Source organism: Rhinopithecus bieti, unplaced genomic scaffold, assembly GCF_001698545.2.
Source record: "Rhinopithecus bieti isolate Rb0 unplaced genomic scaffold, ASM169854v2 scaffold_10271, whole genome shotgun sequence".
Taxonomy (NCBI): Eukaryota; Metazoa; Chordata; class Mammalia; order Primates; family Cercopithecidae; genus Rhinopithecus; species Rhinopithecus bieti.
In genome coordinates, this window is record NW_016806626.1 from 1,500,853 (window position 1) to 1,508,651 (window position 7,799).

The 7,799-nt window shown below is 37.3% G+C and overlaps 1 long non-coding RNA gene across 1 annotated transcript; it reads left to right on the forward strand.

Moving 5' to 3' along the window:
• The first annotated feature begins 1,196 nt into the window (after window positions 1-1,196).
• LOC108532858 (uncharacterized) lies at window positions 1,197-7,180 on the forward strand. The gene is made up of 3 exons (XR_001886571.1): window positions 1,197-1,320; window positions 2,443-2,569; window positions 6,504-7,180. It is a non-coding gene; the product is annotated as an uncharacterized LOC108532858 (long non-coding RNA).
• The last annotated feature ends 619 nt before the right edge of the window (window positions 7,181-7,799 follow it).

Genomic DNA, 7,799 nt, shown 5'->3' on the forward strand with positions numbered 1-7,799 from the left:
TTATCTAGGCATTTTCAAATCTGTGTATCTCAACAACAGTAGCTCATTAAACTTCTTTTTCATGATAATCAATGTGAATTTAAATGTCATCAGCACAGCTGGGGATGGCAGCACATGCCTGTGGTCCCAGCTACTCAGAAAGCTGAGGCAAGAAAAGGATTACTAAGCCCAAGGTTTCAACGACATAGTGCGCTATGATCATGCCTGCAAATAGCCACTGCACTTCAGCCTAGGAAACACAAGGAGACCATGTCTCAAAAAAAAAAAAAAAAAAAAAAAAGGTTGCCAACAATATGCAGTTAAAATCCCTCAAGTTAGCAGAAAGTTAAGTTCTTAATTGACACCTTTAAAGGGTTTGAAAGTATTTCAACACTTGTGAAAATACCACTTTTTACTGAGTTACTCTCAAGGACATGAAGTTAGATACTTTCCTCCACATACCTGTTACTTTTTCTTTTCATAAGCCATCATTTTATATAACACATAGCATATTTAATGCCCCCTCATCTAGTCAACACCTATGAGTATCTTCTTGCTGTATCAGTATGACAAGCATTCAGTTCAGTGCTATCAGGGATGTAAAGATATATGACATATGGTCCTGGTCCGTAGGACTTTGGAAAAAATATTATACTTTGACTGGAGATGGGACTGGATTACAGGGTTATATGGCAGAATTCCATTTCTTATGGAAAAGATGATGTTTGCTAGGACTAACAGCAGATTTAACAGAAAAACAAATCACACATCTTCAATAGTAGCAGTTAAAACTTCAAAGTGCCAAAACTGTTTACATTCACAGGAAAAAGAAGACTAAGGAAACTAATGGTCTTCTATATGCAGTTCAAAAGGAGGCCTCTCAAATTACCAAGGTATCATGAGTTGAGGAGATATAAAGAGGACTTTATCCTTTATCATACTTATCTTTCATGAAAGCATTCATAAATCACAATAATTGTTATCTATTTTATTCTTTATGCAATGCCTACCCTTCCCATTTGACTGTGAGTCCCAGAAGGATACAGACCACATCTGCCTTGTTCATCATTGCACAATCAAGCCTAAAAAAAAATTGGAACATGGCAAATAGCCAAGAAACATTTATTGAATGAATAGAATTTGGGCTACATTTCAAGACTGTGAGTATGACATGAAGGAGGCCCAGATGAACTCTCCAAGTCCACAGTCGCTGGGGATTGAGTTAAGAGCAATATCGTATCTCATTGAGCTTGAGGTCATCCCGCACTGAAAGACGCCAAGAGACCAGATTGGTTTCACAACCTCTAGAAGACCTTGATCCTTTCCTGATCACCCATGCCAGTGAGCACACAGGGATTTCCTGAGGGACCTTTGAAATTAAGAACATTTCGTGGCAGAGGGTCACCCTTGACATTCTGCCTCATGACACTGTAACAAAGCCATTTAACCAGGCAGCTTTAGAGAGGGGGCTCAGCCCAGACTATTTTCTATGCTGTGTCAGATTCAACTCCACCATGGATCAGCATATTCAGGTCAATGAACACTGCCCTTCAACCTGTTTGAAGCGTTTTCTAGTTCATTCTTGTTGGGGAACAATTGCATTCTTTCCACTTTAAATTAGTTTCCCTATTATGTTTTAACACCAAGTTTTTATGTAACATTCTAGTAAGATCTTTAGACACCCCAGCAGGGGGTTATATTACACATAAAATTGTTGCTTAGCTGACATCAGTTTTGGACCCCTGCCACTTGGGTATAACTTCTCATTTTTGCCCTTCAGATGAACTGTATATAAATAGACTCAAAATAAACTCATTATGGAGATGGAAGTTGAACATATGTCTGAAATGTCACAGCATTCTTTGTAGACACTGTAAGATTGTCTATAGATTACCATTTTTATTTTCAATAATAAAAGCTTTTACTTTGAAGCTAAGTTCTAGAGTTTAAAGCACAGCTCACCAAATTTTTGTTTGACACAGAAACACCATTTTTTAAAGTCTTATTTTCTGCCAGTGGAGTACCACTGGGAATTTTATAATAGCTAAATGACAAAAATTCATGTCACAACTCTCTTAACACAAATAGCTTTTTCAAGAGTTCAGCAACAATCTGGCTTTATTTGCCCATAATCAAGTGTCAAAGATAATATAAATCAAACATGTTCTAATGTATATATGTACAGAGTCCTCAGTATAAATGTGTTCAACAAATAATTGTAAATGGAATCAAATTTTTAGGAAACAAGAGGAAACTTAAATGTTTGGAATAAAAATTTTGAGCTAAGACCATATAGGCTCTAAGTTTAGACTAACTGATTAATCTGTGAGCTATAAACTCATATTAAAAGATGGTTTGCTATTCAAAGAAGCTTAATTAGTCAGAGTTGTCTATATTTTGCTTTGGTAACAAATACCACCAATATCACAGTGTCATAATAACAAAAGTTTATTTCTCACTCAGATAAAGGCCACTGTCCAGGTGACATTGATGTGTGACATTTCCTTCTCAACACCGAGTTTCTGACATCACTGGAACAGAAATAATCATGGAGACATCCACATCAGCTCCTCAGCAGCTAAGTCTCAATGTAAGTCCTTTTTTTTTTTCTTTTTTCTTTTTGAGACAGAGTCTCACTGTGTCACCCAGCCTGGAGTGCAGTAGCGCGATCTGGGCTCACTGCAAGCTCCGCCTCCCAGGTTCATACCATTCTCCTGCTTCAGCCTCTCGAGTAACTGAGACTACAGGCACCCACCACCACGCCCGACTAATTTTTTTGTATTTTTAGTAGAGACGGGGTTTTGCTGTGTTAGCCAGGATGGTCTCGATTTCCTGACCTTGTGATCTGCCCGCCTCTGCGTCCCAAAGTGCTGGGATTACAGGTGTGAGCGTGCCCCGCCCAAAGTAAGTCTTTTAACTGCCAGTCTTAGACCACTGTGCAAGACGAATGGCAAAGTCCCACGCAATGCAAAGGGGCTAGGAAATGTAGTTTCCCTAATACAAAAAGGTGAGGAGAACTGGTGACATTGAACACTAATAATAATAATGTTTACCTCAAAACTCCATCAAAATAAGACAAGTTTGATTGAAACTGCCCCTCTCTGTACTGGGTTGAATAATATTCCTCAAAATTTATGTCTACCAGGAACTTCAGCATAGGATCTTTTTGGGAAATAGGGTCTTTGAAGATGTAGTTAGTTAAGATGAGGTCATACTGCTTTAGAATGGGCCCTAAACCCAAAGACTGGTGTCCTTATAAGAAGGTTATGTGAACATTTAGAGAGGCACACAGGGAGACTATCTGTGACAATGGAGACAGAGATTGAAGGGATGCATCTACAAGTAAAAGAATGCCATTGATGACCAGCAGCCCCCGAAACCGCACATGGAACAGATTCCCCTCAGATCATCCAGAAGAAGCCAACCTTGTCAAAACCTTGATTTCAGAATTCTAGCTTCTAGAACTGTGAAAGAATAAATTTCTGATATTTTAAACCAGGAAGTTTGTAGTAAATTGTTATGGCAACCCTAAGAAATTAATATACCATCCCCTCCAAAATAAAACAAACAAAAAAAAAAGTGGTAGGTAGACAGTTTAATCACTTCTCACTTGTTCCTGACCTACAGACAAGTGCAGAAACAGTCACAGCAGTTCCCTTAGGGGTTTGGCTTTGTTTTAACTCAGGATATTCATTTTGAAGAAATAGTCATAAAATACATTACACTGAACTATTTAAACTCAACGGGGCATCATTTAATGTTCGACCAAAGGATCCATCTGCTTTCTTTAGGTTAATATTCTGTTAAAGTATTTGTTCTGGAACTCTGGAAATTTGTGAAGAATTTGAAGTCTCCAGGGAAGCTAAGAGCATTTAGAATGGAACTAATGGTCTATACATTTCATTGTATTTTTACTGCTTCAGTAGCAATGTAGAGGATAGGCATATTGAGTTGGGGTTAGAAACTAGGGTTAAACACTTAAAAGAATGTCAGGCATTCTGTGCCAAGGTCACCATTTAGCAATTTCACAAATAACTAAATGGAATGCCAAAAATCGGTTACAATAAAAATCAGGTCAATGAGAAGACAGAAATGAAGAACTTAAATTATTTCTTTCTTTTAAAGATATATCAGACATCTTGTAAGATACCATCTCTCTTCTGGAGAATACTTTATTCTCTACTCCAGTTGCAGTCTTCCAGCAATAAGTTAAATCATGCCATTTCCAGAGTGTCTTTAGCCTGTTTTGCTTTCCTAGGATCACTCTCTCCTGAATGTTGGCAAAGAAGCAAAAATAAACGACAAAACACTGAAATTTCTATTACATCAATTTATTGACATTAATACTTAGTTTCACTTTGCAAATGCAACCACCTTTGAAGCATGCTTATTGTTCTTTTCTGCATCCTATTTCAAGCTAATTTCTATCAGTGTAGGTATCTGAGCTTTTGTGGCATATCTAGTTAGATGAAAGAAAAATCACTGAAGTGGTCTACTGCAAAAATGAAATACATTCAGGCATTATCTGTGTAACACTGCCATTTGTACCTCTAAGGGTCTACTTCACTTCAGCAATGGTCCATGAAGGGCATTGGCCAATGTAAAAAATCTGTATAGGCCGGCGCGGTGGCTCAAGCCTGTAATCCCAGCACTTTGGGAGGCCGAGACGGGCGGATCACGAGGTCAGGAGATCGAGACCATCCTGGCTAACACGGTGAAACCCTGTCTCTACCAAAAAAAATACAAAACTAGCCGGGCGAGGTGGCGGGCGCCTGTAGTCCCAGCTCCTCAGGAGGCTGAGGCAGGAGAATGGCGTAAACCCGGGAGGCGGAGCTTGCAGTGAGCTGAGATCCGGCCACTGCACTCCAGTCCGGGCGACAGAGGGAGACTCCGCCTCAAAAAAAAAAAAAGAAAAAAAATCTATATTGAGGATTATAGTCAAATATAAAATTTTAACATATCCAAATGGATGCATGGATAATTACTGAATCTATAATAACTAATATCATCATATCTTGAAACGTAGGATTTTTATGCTTATATCTCCAACAAATTGACATGGTTATCCTTAAGAATGAATTGATTTTATATTACCACAAATGGACTAAAATAGACTGGAATGTTCTTTGCAATGATTGTCATTAAGTGAAACAAGAACATTAAAATGAGTAGGTAGGCAAGAAAACAGCCCTCTTATCTCTCTGTAGAATATAGTACTTACTTGTTTTGGAATGTAAAGACCAGAAACGGTATCAACTTTCTTGATATAATTCACATACCTAGGTGATTTATGTTTTTCCAATTTGCAGAGAATTCAGTTGTTCTTCCATTTCTTCCAATCTTTCAAGTGCACCCTAGGTATTTTTTTAATCATTTAATAGAGTCTGATTTTTTAAACTCACATGTCAATACTGTCCAAAAGTTTGTTGAAAACATTCCTTCAGAATTTGGATCTACAGAATTGAAGAGACCTGATTTCAGCTCCCCCAGATGCAGAATTGTGTTTTGTTTTCTTGTTATCACTGTCACACAGCTTAAAACATGTATGCTTTTCAGAATGTAGTTGTTCAGGCAAACTGTCAGATGTATGAAATTCAGTATTGGTATATGCAAACACCGTAAACTTTTCTTTAAGGAGTAGATGGGAGAATATGTTTAAAATATTAGGAAGCCTAGGCTATATTTTCAAGTCATCTGGGCAGCTATAATTCTCAGGTGGAAGTGTTATAATATGTTAAAAACATTTTGCTTTCCTCACTAATGATTTGTTCCTTTTAAATTCAAATTTGAATAATTTGTCATGTATTATTATTTCTGTTAAATGTATACAGTATTTAAGATGGATATTTGCTGGCTGTATTTGTTCTGATATCTTATGATCTAAATTATGAGGTACCAAGATTATTTCTCTGTTTATTTTTTCTAATTATGTTTAGAAATGCTGTAATAAATATGCAGTAGTGATATAAAATTAAGAATTATGTCAAAGATAATATAAAAGCCATTACCTATGAACTCATACATGCCTCATTTTGTATAAGTTTTATTTAGTGATCTCTTGTTCACTTAGTATCTTGTTAAATGCTGATATCTCAGTCTTTCTGAAGCCCTGAAATGGTAACTGTAGCAGTTCAGAAAATGTCTTTCATTTCAATCAATAAAAAACTTCTGTAAAAAAAAAAAGTACTGAATAGACAACTGTTCCACATTTATGCTTATTAAAAACTGACATAAACAAACACAACCTGTACAAAAAATAACCCAAATCCCATGTCACTTTGGAACAGTAATCTTGAAAGACATTGTCGCCTAGGACCCACTCTTCTTCTGCCATGGCCACGTCCTCTTCCTCTACTTCTGCCTCAGCCTCTTCCTGCAACAGCTTCCCTTTTCTTAGATTTCAACTTAGGTTCACCATCCACAAGTAGTGTATCCAGAGGTAAACCGTACGGTAGAATAAAATATCAAATGTTATTTCTTCTAATACTCAGTGTTTCCAGCTGTACAGTTTCTTTGTTCTTCAGGGTCATTTTCACAGCTTTAAGATGTGTATTCATGCTGACATCCAGACCACTGGATCAGTGGGTTCCAGTGATTAATCTCCCTGAACGGTGATGGCATCTGAATGAAAATAACTGAACCAAATTGCACTGAAGTTTTTGAAATACCTTTGTAATTACTCAAGCAGTTACTCCCTACACTGACGCAAGGATTACTAAAACTGATGTCAAGGAGATGAGTGAATTCAACTACATGCTCTGGGGGTCTGGACATAGATGACTTTGCAAATGGAAAGAGGTGAAAATGAAGAAGAAAGCTGTGTTGAAACAGAAATACAAGTCAAAAGGAACAACAATTACAAAGAACTGTGCAGGAGGGAAAACTATATATCAATTTAGAATGGTTGAGTTCCATTAAAATAAACCAAATATGCTTTGTTAAAGTTTAAATGTGCAGCCATAGTTTGAGTATTTTTGGCTTACATGCCCTCAAGCAAAGGGAAAGCTGAAAGAATTAATTATATCTGAAAAACATATTTTATTGTATTTTGATTAGATATTAAATTCTCAGTGTTATAAATTGTACTATGTTATTTTATGACATGCAAACTTATGTATGCTATAAATTTGGACTGCTATAGACCACTTAGGTCCAACTTCAAGCAGATATGCATTTTTTTATGTCATATTAAATATTTATTTTCTGCAGACTGACTTTGGAGTAATTCTTGAGCCAGGAGGGGAAGAATTAGTGTTCAAATTGCTGAAATCTTAGGTCAAAATGCTACAGAAAAAAATCACTATGTAAAAAACAATGGCTTGGAGGCAGTCACCCCCTGCCAGCAATTCCAACAGTTGAGGTTTCATGCCTCAAGACATAGTGACAAGAGTTAAGTGAACCAGAAATTGAGGCAGTGAAGATTTTTACAGGGAAAGAAACAAACCATGGGTGCATGGGAGCAGGAGAGGAGGGTGACAGACTGGGGAAATGATGAAGGCTATTTTGGAAGCCTACAAGGAAGTGGTCTTGGGAAACCTGGAGCCACTGGGAGATTCAGAAGGCCAAGGGGATCCAGCTTGTACTTTGGAGACAGGGTGCCAGGAGTGAAGGTAGTAAGCCATGTCAAGAGCCTGGGAGGCAGGGGAAAACTAGAAGGGGATCCCAGGTGAAGAAGGGTATGGGATGGGGTGTGAAGTCCATGGAGACGACTGGCAGATCGACTGTTTTTGTTTTGTTTTGTTTTTAAATGCAACTTGATATTTTATTAATATATTATCATTAATATATTAGCATAACTGTTGTGGTTGTAAATGGTGTAA